Source organism: Bombina bombina, chromosome 1, assembly GCF_027579735.1.
Source record: "Bombina bombina isolate aBomBom1 chromosome 1, aBomBom1.pri, whole genome shotgun sequence".
Classification (NCBI taxonomy): domain Eukaryota; kingdom Metazoa; phylum Chordata; class Amphibia; order Anura; family Bombinatoridae; genus Bombina; species Bombina bombina.
In genome coordinates, this window is record NC_069499.1 from 1597011583 (window position 1) to 1597024518 (window position 12936).

Consider the following 12936-nt stretch of genomic DNA (forward strand, 5'->3'; position numbering starts at 1 on the left):
GCATTATGTAACAATACTTCTGTATAAGGTATGTTCCTGGCATTGTATAACAATACTTCTGTATAAGGTATGTTCCTGGCATTATATAACAATACTTCTGTATAAGGTATGTTTGTGGCATTATATAACAATACTTCTGTATAAAGTATGTTTGTGGCATTATATAACAATACTTCTGTATAAGGTATGTTTGTGGCATTATATAACAATACTTCTGTATAAGGTATGTTTGTGGCATTATATAACAATACTTCTGTATAAGGTATGTTTCTGGCATTATATAACAATACTTCTGTATAAAGTATGTTTGTGGCATTATATAACAATACTTCTGTATAAAGTATGTTTGTGGCATTATATAACAATACTTCTGTATAAAGTATGTTTGTGGCATTATATAACAATACTTCTGTATAAAGTATGTTTGTGGCATTATATAACAATACTTCTGTATAAAGTATGTTTGTGGCATTATATAACAATACTTCTGTATAAGGTATGTTTGTGGCATTATATAACAATACTTCTGTATAAGGTATGTTTGTGGCATTATATAACAATACTTCTGTATAAGGTATGTTTCTGGCATTATATAACAATACTTCTGTATAATGTATGTTTCTGGCATTATATAACAATACTTCTGTATAAAGTATGTTTGTGGCATTATATAACAATACTTCTGTATAAAGTATGTTTGTGGTATTATATAACAATACTTCTGTATAAAGTATGTTTGTGGCATTATATAACAATACTTCTGTATAAGGTATGTTTGTGGCATTATATAACAATACTTCTGTATAAAGTATGTTTGTGGCATTATATAACAATACTTCTGTATAAAGTATGTTTGTGGCATTATATAACAATACTTCTGTATAAAGTATGTTTCTGGCATTATATAACAATACTTCTGTATAAGGTATGTTTCTGGCATTATATAACAATACTTCTGTGTGAGGTATGTTCCTGGCATTATTAAACAATTATTCTGTGTGAGGGATGTTCCTGGCATTATATAACAATACTTCTGTATAAGGTATGTTCCTGGCATTATATAACAATAGTTCTGCATAATGTATGTTCTGGCATTATATAACAATACTTCTGTGTGAGATATGTTCCTGTAGTTATTTATCAATACTTCTGTATAAGGTATGTTCCTGGCATTATATAACAATACGTCTGTATAAGGTAGGTTTTGGCATTATGTAACAATACTTCTGTATAAGGTATGTTCCTGGCATTGTATAACAAAACTTCTGTATAAGGTATGTTCCTGGCATTATATAACAATACGTCTGTATAAGGTATGTTTTGGCATTATGTAACAATACTTCTGTATAAGATATGTTCCTGGAGTTATTTATCTATACTTCTGCATAAGGTATCGTCCTGGCATTATATAACAATACCTCTGTATACGGTATGTTCCTGGCATTATATAACAATACTTCTGTATAAGGTATGTTCCTGGCATTATATAACAATACTTCTGTATAAGGTATGTTCCTGGCATTATATAACAATACTTCTGTATAAGGTATGTTCCTGGCATTATATAACAATACTTCTGTATAAGGTATGTTCCTGGCATTATATAACAATACTTCTGTATAAGGTATGTTCCTGGCACTGCACTGACATAGAGGTGTCTGTGTTTAATGCAGATTTACAAACACGTGTAAACGTGTATTTGCATGTATTAACCCAGAATCCCCTGATGCAGTAGAAACACCTTGTGCCAAGTAATGTGACTTGTCTACTTGTATAAATATGCTACTCGAAAAATGATTTTACATCTGATACCTGTTGTGCAAATATATATAACTGTAGGTGGCCATGCAGATTACAGGTCCCAGCGATGCACCTCTAATTATCAGGGGTATCAGTAATCATTAAATAGATTACCCCCGTTGCACCCAGCACCCCTGATATGATGTGTTCCATCTACCTTTGTTAGCACATGACATTAATATGCTCGATTACAACCCTGTACAGAGACGTACTGACCTACAGCATCACCTGACTGACTACTGCACCAACACTGGGGACACTAACTGGCACTATTCATAGACACAATGTCCCCAGGACTCAGGGTCTTCATCATCACTCACAGAAGTCTGTAGCATTGTTAAGTCCCAGGGTGGGAACAAATAAAGAAGGAACGTTTAGAGAAGGGCAGCAGGCTCGGGACATTTTGTTATTATAAAGGGACCTTGTACTAGCTGTATATAAAAGATCAACAGGTCAACACAAAGATATTTGTGCAAGAAAACTTTTGAAATTAGATGCCATTAACATCCCCATTATTGAAGAGGATAAATCTGTTAAGTGGGTTGAGAAACTTAAAGATAGATTCATTTAAGGAGGATTTAAGAGCTTTCAAAAAGAAAAAGTTTGCCAAGGTGAATAAAGATTATACTGAGCACAAAGTATGTAAGTGGCTGTCAGGACAGTCTGAGGGTTTGCCTAACAGGAGGAGAGGCCGCAGAGGTAGGAGGGAGAATAGAGCTATGGATAGTAATACCACTTGTAGTAGCAGCAGTGAGGAAGACATTAGATCAGGATCCTCAGACCCAGATGCCGGAGGACCAGTAGGGGAGGTTATAGGCACAAGATTAAGAAGTGCCAGATGAGGGAACAAAAAGTAATATATAATTTGAATGACTATACCCTGTCAGAGTCAGGGGAGTTATTGTTATCAAAAGGTTTGAATTTTATACCGTCTTATGTTCCAAATAACCTTGAGGTTGATATTGAATTGTTTAAGATGCAGAGGCTTTTGGCAGTTAAGGAGAGGCTTAGTGGATCTACAGGAGATAGATTTGACTTTAGGTTGAAGAGTGTTAGGGACTTCTCTTGTACCAATGACAGCATTTCTACTTTTTGTCGTAGGGTTAGACAAGATGTCATGATGCACCCTAAGAAATGTTTCTTTAATTTAACTAAACCTAAACTGGATGCACTTGACACTTTAAAGAAAAATAACAGAATTGTGATCATTGGGGCCGATAAGGGTGGGGGCATCGTGGTACAAAACTATAGCTCCTATCGAACGGAAGTTTTGAGACAATTGACTGATATTTCAGTGTATGAAAAGCTAGATCGTGACCCCACCATTGACATGAAAAGAGAAGCTTATAGATTGATCAGTATGGGTGTTGCAGGGGGGCATATTAATGTGGAAACTGCTTTATTTTTTACTCAGAAGTTTCCCATCAGACCTATACTATACTGCATACCCAAAATCCATAAGGATCCATTGGCACCACCTAGCCACCCAATTGTGTTGGCTAGGGGATCAGTGATGCAGTCCACTGCACAGTTTATAGATTTTTACATTCAGCCCTGTGTATGGGAGTTAGTGACTGTGATAAAAGGATAAAAGATACGTCTCATTTTTTGCAAAGGTTAAAAGATATTGGTGTAATAAGGCCTGATATGATTTTAGTAACCTTAGACATTTCTAGTCTTTATACTAACATTTACATACAGGAGGGTAGTTTGCTGGAGGTTATCAGAAAAAGTGGTCAGTATAATGGTCCTTGTAGTGGTTTTCTATTGGAACTGTTGGATTTTGTTTTGTCTAATAATTATTTTAAATTTGAGAAGTCATACTATAGACAAAGGGTTGGGACAGCAATGGGTTAGAATGTGGCCCCATTGTTGGCCATCATGTTTATGTTTGAATATGAACAGCAACACATTTTGGGAGATATTGAATTTGGTGATAGGATAAAAGGTTATTGTAGATATATAGATGACCTGTTTTTTATATGGACTGACACCATGGACAAACTGACTGAGTTTATTAACAAGTTGAATAGGATTCCCTCGAAAATCAGATTTACTATGAATGTGAGCTACACTCATATTCCATACTTGGATGTGATGGTAGTGAAGCAGGGAGGGGTGCAGACTGACCTTTATGTGAAGGACACAGATAGAAATTCACTGCTTTTGGCTTCCAGTTTTCACCCCAAATAACTATTGGAAAGTTTACCTATTAGACAATTTTCAAGGATCAATAGAATTGTCTCTGATGAGGGACAGATAAAGGTTAGGGAGGAGGAAATGACCAACAAATTCCTTGACTTAGGCTTTTCAGTAAAAAGTGTTGAGAGTGCCAGAATAAAGAGTAAGATGACCAAGAGAGCTGCAAGCTCGGAACCACCTTCATTTGTCTTTAACCCTAGGTTTAATTTAGTCACCCAGCAGATGAAACATTCATTATACACGTATTGGGACACTCTCTATCTACAGATGACTCTCTGAAGGGTGTTTTCAAAACCCGCCCTCTGATTGGATATAGGAGAGAAAAGAGTTTGAAGGACCTCCTGGTTGAATCTGTCCCTATTTGAAGTTATGACGTCAGGAGTTGGGACATTAACCCAGACTGTCATAGATCAGATGGATGTATAACCTGCAACAGCCTTATTGTTGGCAACTCGTTCAGTCACCCTAGGACAGGCAAAATGATCTATTTGAAGCATAGATTAACCTGTTCTTCGCAGAAGGTGGTCTACATTATTAAATGGCCATGTGGCCTTAAATATGTAGGCAAAATGGAGTGCCCCCTGAAGGACAGAATGGCCAATCACCGGTCAAGCATAAGACGAGCCCTGAAGAAAGGAAAGAGTGACCAGCCGGTAGCATTGCATTTTTTGCAAGATAAACATACCGTCGCGGACCTTCGCTGTATGCCCATAGATCAAGTCAACAGACCCCCCAGAGGTGGGGATGTAAATAAATTACTACTCAGAAGAGAGATCGAGTGGATGTATAAGTTGCAAACTATGGCACCCTGGGGTCTCAATAAGCAAGCCTGGCTCTTGTGTTTTTTGGATGAAAGATAATTCAGTTGCTGTTTGTTTTTGTTTTTTAGATTGCATTAACTATGTGCTTAAGTTTTATCTTAGATCATATCTCTTGGCCATCTTACTCAAATCAGTTAGGATCAGTGTGTGATAGAATTAGTAAGAAATGTGCTCAGTATTATATGGAGTATGATTTACCCTACTGTGATTTTGATTGGTACTTAAAGGGACAGTAAACATTCAGAATAATGTTATATAAAGCTGCACACAGTGCAGAATTAAATAATATTATTTTAGCGGTAACTTCAAAAATTAAAAGTATTTCCAGACTTTGAAGTGTAAAGTTAGACTCCGCTCCAGGATCTACTGAGCGGGTCTTGGATATCCAAAGCGTTTCACGAGCTTGCTGGCTAGTCACAGCACGCCCGGTCATGCTATTGGACTAAATGTAGCTTGCTCTTACACTGGTCTAGTAGTGGGAGCGAGCTACATTTAGTCCAATAGCACGACTAGCCAGCAAGCCGGTAAAGAGCTTTGGATATCCAAGACCCGCTCAGTAGATCCTGGGGCGATTTTACACTTCAAAGTCTGGAAATACTTTTAATTTTTGAAGTTACCGCTAAAATAATGTTATATATTTCTGCACTGTGTGCCGCTTTATATAACATTATTCTGAACGTTTACTGTCCCTTTAAAATGGATGTGAAGTGTACCACAATATGTGAATAAAGTGGTAACATCCCTATTTAAGAAACCGGGTGCAAGTTATTTCTTTAGAGTATATATATATATATTATGTATGTGTGTGTGACCAGTGACATAGGGACCTCACACGTGCTGTGTTCTCAATATGAACCTTTATTACAGTTGTTACACATTATATATATATATACTGTATGTGACCAGTGACATAGGGACCTCACACGTGCTGTGTTCTCAATATGAACCTTTATTACAGTTGTTACACATTATATATATATATACTGTATATGACCAGTGACATAGGGACCTCACATGTGCTGTGTTCTCAATATGAACCTTTATTACAGTTGTTACACATTATATATATATATATATATGTGACCAGTGACATAGGGACCTCACATGTGCTGTGTTCTCAATATGAACCTTTATTACAGTTGTTACACATTATATATATATATGTGACCAGTGACATAGGGACCTCACATGTGCTGTGTTCTCAATATGAACCTTTATTACAGTTGTTACACATTATATATATATATGTGACCAGTGACATAGGGACCTCACATGTGCTGTGTTCTCAATATGAACCTTTATTACAGTTGTTACACATTATATATATATATACTGTATGTGACCAGTGACATAGGGACCTCACATGTGCTGTGTTCTCAATATGAACCTTTATTACAGTTGTTACACATTATATATATATATACTGTATGTGACCAGTGACATAGGGACCTCACACGTGCTGTGTTCTCAATATGAACCTTTATTACAGTTGTTACACATTATATATATATATGTGACCAGTGACATAGGGACCTCACACGTGCTGTGTTCTCAATATGAACCTTTATTACAGTTGTTACACATTATATATATATATACTGTATGTGACCAGTGACATAGGGACCTCACATGTGCTGTGTTCTCAATATGAACCTTTATTACAGTTGTTACACATTATATATATATACTGTATGTGACCAGTGACATAGGGACCTCACATGTGCTGTGTTCTCAATATGAACCTTTATTACAGTTGTTACACATTATATATATATATATGTGACCAGTGACATAGGGACCTCACATGTGCTGTGTTCTCAATATGAACCTTTATTACAGTTGTTACACATTATATATATATATACTGTATGTGACCGGTGACATAGGGACCTCACATGTGCTGTGTTCTCAATATGAACCTTTATTACAGTTGTTACACATTATATATATATATACTGTATGTGACCAGTGACATAGGGACCTCACATGTGCTGTGTTCTCAATATGAACCTTTATTACAGTTGTTACACATTATATATATATATATATATGTGACCAGTGACATAGGGACCTCACATGTGCTGTGTTCTCAATATGAACCTTTATTACAGTTGTTACACATTATATATATATATACTGTATGTGACCAGTGACATAGGGACCTCACACGTGCTGTGTTCTCAATATGAACCTTTATTACAGTTGTTACACATTATATATATATATATGTGACCAGTGACATAGGGACCTCACACGTGCTGTGTTCTCAATATGAACCTTTATTACAGTTGTTACACATTATATATATATATATGTGACCAGTGACATAGGGACCTCACATGTGCTGTGTTCTCAATATGAACCTTTATTACAGTTGTTACACATTATATATATATATATGTGACCAGTGACATAGGGACCTCACACGTGCTGTGTTCTCAATATGAACCTTTATTACAGTTGTTACACATTATATATATATATACTGTATGTGACCAGTGACATAGGGACCTCACATGTGCTGTGTTCTCAATATGAACCTTTATTACAGTTGTTACACATTATATATATATATATGACCAGTGACATAGGGACCTCACATGTGCTGTGTTCTCAATATGAACCTTTATTACAGTTGTTACACATTATATATATATATGTGACCAGTGACATAGGGACCTCACATGTGCTGTGTTCTCAATATGAACCTTTATTACAGTTGTTACACATTATATATATATATATACTGTATGTGACCGGTGACATAGGGACCTCACATGTGCTGTGTTCTCAATATGAACCTTTATTACAGTTGTTACACATTATATATATATATACTGTATGTGACCAGTGACATAGGGACCTCACATGTGCTGTGTTCTCAATATGAACCTTTATTACAGTTGTTACACATTATATATATATATACTGTATGTGACCAGTGACATAGGGACCTCACATGTGCTGTGTTCTCAATATGAACCTTTATTACAGTTGTTACACATTATATATATATATATATGTGACCGGTGACATAGGGACCTCACATGTGCTGTGTTCTCAATATGAACCTTTATTACAGTTGTTACACATTATATATATATATATATGTGACCAGTGACATAGGGACCTCACACGTGCTGTGTTCTCAATATGAACCTTTATTACAGTTGTTACACATTATATATATATATACTGTATGTGACCAGTGACATAGGGACCTCACATGTGCTGTGTTCTCAATATGAACCTTTATTACAGTTGTTACACATTATATATATATATACTGTATGTGACCAGTGACATAGGGACCTCACACGTGCTGTGTTCTCAATATGAACCTTTATTACAGTTGTTACACATTATATATATATATATGTGACCAGTGACATAGGGACCTCACACGTGCTGTGTTCTCAATATGAACCTTTATTACAGTTGTTACACATTATATATATACTGTATGTGACCAGTGACATAGGGACCTCACACGTGCTGTGTTCTCAATATGAACCTTTATTACAGTTGTTACACATTATATATATATATATATATATGTGACCAGTGACATAGGGACCTCACATGTGCTGTGTTCTCAATATGAACCTTTATTACAGTTGTTACACATTATATATATATATACTGTATGTGACCAGTGACATAGGGACCTCACACGTGCTGTGTTCTCAATATGAACCTTTATTACAGTTGTTACACATTATATATATATATGTGACCAGTGACATAGGGACCTCACACGTGCTGTGTTCTCAATATGAACCTTTATTACAGTTGTTACACATTATATATATATATACTGTATGTGACCAGTGACATAGGGACCTCACATGTGCTGTGTTCTCAATATGAACCTTTATTACAGTTGTTACACATTATATATATATATATATGTGACCAGTGACATAGGGACCTCACACGTGCTGTGTTCTCAATATGAACCTTTATTACAGTTGTTACACATTATATATATATATATATATGTGACCAGTGACATAGGGACCTCACATGTGCTGTGTTCTCAATATGAACCTTTATTACAGTTGTTACACATTATATATATATATGTGACCAGTGACATAGGGACCTCACATGTGCTGTGTTCTCAATATGAACCTTTATTACAGTTGTTACACATTATATATATATATACTGTATGTGACCAGTGACATAGGGACCTCACATGTGCTGTGTTCTCAATATGAACCTTTATTACAGTTGTTACACATTATATATATATATACTGTATGTGACCAGTGACATAGGGACCTCACACGTGCTGTGTTCTCAATATGAACCTTTATTACAGTTGTTACACATTATATATATATACTGTATGTGACCAGTGACATAGGGACCTCACATGTGCTGTGTTCTCAATATGAACCTTTATTACAGTTGTTACACATTATATATATATATGTGACCAGTGACATAGGGACCTCACATGTGCTGTGTTCTCAATATGAACCTTTATTACAGTTGTTACACATTATATATATATATATGTGACCAGTGACATAGGGACCTCACATGTGCTGTGTTCTCAATATGAACCTTTATTACAGTTGTTACACATTATATATATATATATGTGACCAGTGACATAGGGACCTCACATGTGCTGTGTTCTCAATATGAACCTTTATTACAGTTGTTACACATTATATATATATATACTGTATGTGACCAGTGACATAGGGACCTCACATGTGCTGTGTTCTCAATATGAACCTTTATTACAGTTGTTACACATTATATATATATACTGTATGTGACCAGTGACATAGGGACCTCACACGTGCTGTGTTCTCAATATGAACCTTTATTACAGTTGTTACACATTATATATATATATACTGTATGTGACCAGTGACATAGGGACCTCACATGTGCTGTGTTCTCAATATGTACCTTTATTACAGTTGTTACACATTATATATATATACTGTATGTGACCAGTGACATAGGGACCTCACATGTGCTGTGTTCTCAATATTTACCTTTATTACAGTTGTTACACATTATATATATATATACTGTATGTGACCAGTGACATAGGGACCTCACACGTGCTGTGTTCTCAATATGAACCTTTATTACAGTTGTTACACATTATATATATATATATGTGACCAGTGACATAGGGACCTCACACGTGCTGTGTTCTCAATATGAACCTTTATTACAGTTGTTACACATTATATATATATACTGTATGTGACCGGTGACATAGGGACCTCACACGTGCTGTGTTCTCAATATGAACCTTTATTACAGTTGTTACACATTATATATATATATGTGACCAGTGACATAGGGACCTCACATGTGCTGTGTTCTCAATATGAACCTTTATTACAGTTGTTACACATTATATATATATATATATGTGACCAGTGACATAGGGACCTCACACGTGCTGTGTTCTCAATATGAACCTTTATTACAGTTGTTACACATTATATATATATATACTGTATGTGACCGGTGACATAGGGACCTCACACGTGCTGTGTTCTCAATATGAACCTTTATTACAGTTGTTACACATTATATATATATATATATGTGACCAGTGACATAGGGACCTCACACGTGCTGTGTTCTCAATATGAACCTTTATTACAGTTGTTACACATTATATATATATATATACTGTATGTGACCAGTGACATAGGGACCTCACACGTGCTGTGTTCTCAATATGAACCTTTATTACAGTTGTTACACATTATATATATATATGTGACCAGTGACATAGGGACCTCACATGTGCTGTGTTCTCAATATGAACCTTTATTACAGTTGTTACACATTATATATATATATATATGTGACCAGTGACATAGGGACCTCACACGTGCTGTGTTCTCAATATGAACCTTTATTACAGTTGTTACACATTATATATATATATACTGTATGTGACCGGTGACATAGGGACCTCACATGTGCTGTGTTCTCAATATGAACCTTTATTACAGTTGTTACACATTATATATATATATACTGTATGTGACCAGTGACATAGGGACCTCACATGTGCTGTGTTCTCAATATGAACCTTTATTACAGTTGTTACACATTATATATATATATATGTGACCAGTGACATAGGGACCTCACACGTGCTGTGTTCTCAATATGAACCTTTATTACAGTTGTTACACATTATATATATATATACTGTATGTGACCAGTGACATAGGGACCTCACATGTGCTGTGTTCTCAATATGAACCTTTATTACAGTTGTTACACATTATATATATATATACTGTATGTGACCAGTGACATAGGGACCTCACATGTGCTGTGTTCTCAATATGAACCTTTATTACAGTTGTTACACATTATATATATATATACTGTATGTGACCAGTGACATAGGGACCTCACACGTGCTGTGTTCTCAATATGAACCTTTATTACAGTTGTTACACATTATATTATATATATGGTTTGGTGACCAGTGACATAGGGACCTCACATGTGCTGTTGTTCTCAATATGAACCTTTATTACAGTTGTTACACATTATATATATATATACTGTATGTGACCAGTGACATAGGGACCTCACATGTGCTGTGTTCTCAATATGAACCTTTATTACAGTTGTTACACATTATATATATATATACTGTATGTGAACCAGTGACATAGGGACCTCACACGTGCTGTGTTCTCAATATGAACCTTTATTACAGTTGTTACACATTATATATATATATACTGTATGTGACCAGTGACATAGGGACCTCACAGTGCTGTGTTCTCAATATGAACCTTTATTACAGTTGTTACACATTATATATATATATACTGTATGTGACCAGTGACATAGGGACCTCACACGTGCTGTGTTCTCAATATGAACCTTTATTACAGTTGTTACACATTATATATATATATACTGTATGTGACCAGTGACATAGGGACCTCACATGTGCTGTGTTCTCAATATGAACCTTTATTACAGTTGTTACACATTATATATATATATATGTGACCAGTGACATAGGGACCTCACACGTGCTGTGTTCTCAATATGAACCTTTATTACAGTTGTTACACATTATATATATATATATATGTGACCAGTGACATAGGGACCTCACATGTGCTGTGTTCTCAATATGAACCTTTATTACAGTTGTTACACATTATATATTATATATACTGTATGGACCAGTGACATAGGGACCTCACATGTGCTGTGTTCTCAATATGAACCTTTATTACAGTTGTTACACATTATATATATATATGTGTGACCAGTGACATAGGGACCTCACATGTGCTGTGTTCTCAATATGAACCTTTATTACAGTTGTTACACATTATATATATATATACTGTATGTGACCAGTGACATAGGGACCTCACACGTGCTGTGTTCTCAATATGAACCTTTATTACAGTTGTTACACATTATATATATATATACTGTATGTGACCAGTGACATAGGGACCTCACATGTGCTGTGTTCTCAATATGAACCTTTATTACAGTTGTTACACATTATATATATATATACTGTATGTGACCAGTGACATAGGGACCTCACACGTGCTGTGTTCTCAATATGAACCTTTATTACAGTTGTTACACATTATATATATATATACTGTATGTGACCAGTGACATAGGGACCTCACACGTGCTGTGTTCTCAATATGAACCTTTATTACAGTTGTTACACATTATATATATATATACTGTATGTGACCAGTGACATAGGGACCTCACATGTGCTGTGTTCTCAATATGAACCTTTATTACAGTTGTTACACATTATATATATATACTGTATGTGACCAGTGACATAGGGACCTCACACGTGCTGTGTTCTCAATATGAACCTTTATTACAGTTGTTACACATTATATATATATATACTGTATGTGACCAGTGACATAGGGACCTCACACGTGCTGTGTTCTCAATATGAACCTTTATTACAGTTGTTACACATTATATATATATATACTGTATGTGACCAGTGACATAGGGACCTCACACGTGCTGTGTTCTCAATATGAACCTTTATTACAGTTGTTACACATTATATATATATATACTGTATGTG

The 12936-nt window shown here is 35.4% G+C and overlaps 3 long non-coding RNA genes across 3 annotated transcripts; all 3 read right to left on the bottom strand.

Annotated features, from left to right (window-relative positions):
• Window positions 1–5843: 5843 nt before the first annotated feature.
• Window positions 5844–6839, bottom strand: LOC128644261 (uncharacterized). Its single transcript, XR_008399968.1, has 2 exons — window positions 6273–6839; window positions 5844–6090 (listed from the first exon to the last, which is right to left on the bottom strand). It is a non-coding gene; the product is annotated as an uncharacterized LOC128644261 (long non-coding RNA).
• A 590-nt stretch (window positions 6840–7429) lies between these two features.
• On the bottom strand, window positions 7430–8044 carry LOC128644266 (uncharacterized). The gene is made up of 2 exons (XR_008399970.1): window positions 7954–8044; window positions 7430–7502 (listed from the first exon to the last, which is right to left on the bottom strand). It is a non-coding gene; the product is annotated as an uncharacterized LOC128644266 (long non-coding RNA).
• Window positions 8045–8146: 102 nt separating this feature from the next.
• Window positions 8147–11019, bottom strand: LOC128644252 (uncharacterized). Its single transcript, XR_008399967.1, has 3 exons — window positions 10462–11019; window positions 8401–9484; window positions 8147–8221 (listed from the first exon to the last, which is right to left on the bottom strand). It is a non-coding gene; the product is annotated as an uncharacterized LOC128644252 (long non-coding RNA).
• Window positions 11020–12936: the final 1917 nt, after the last annotated feature.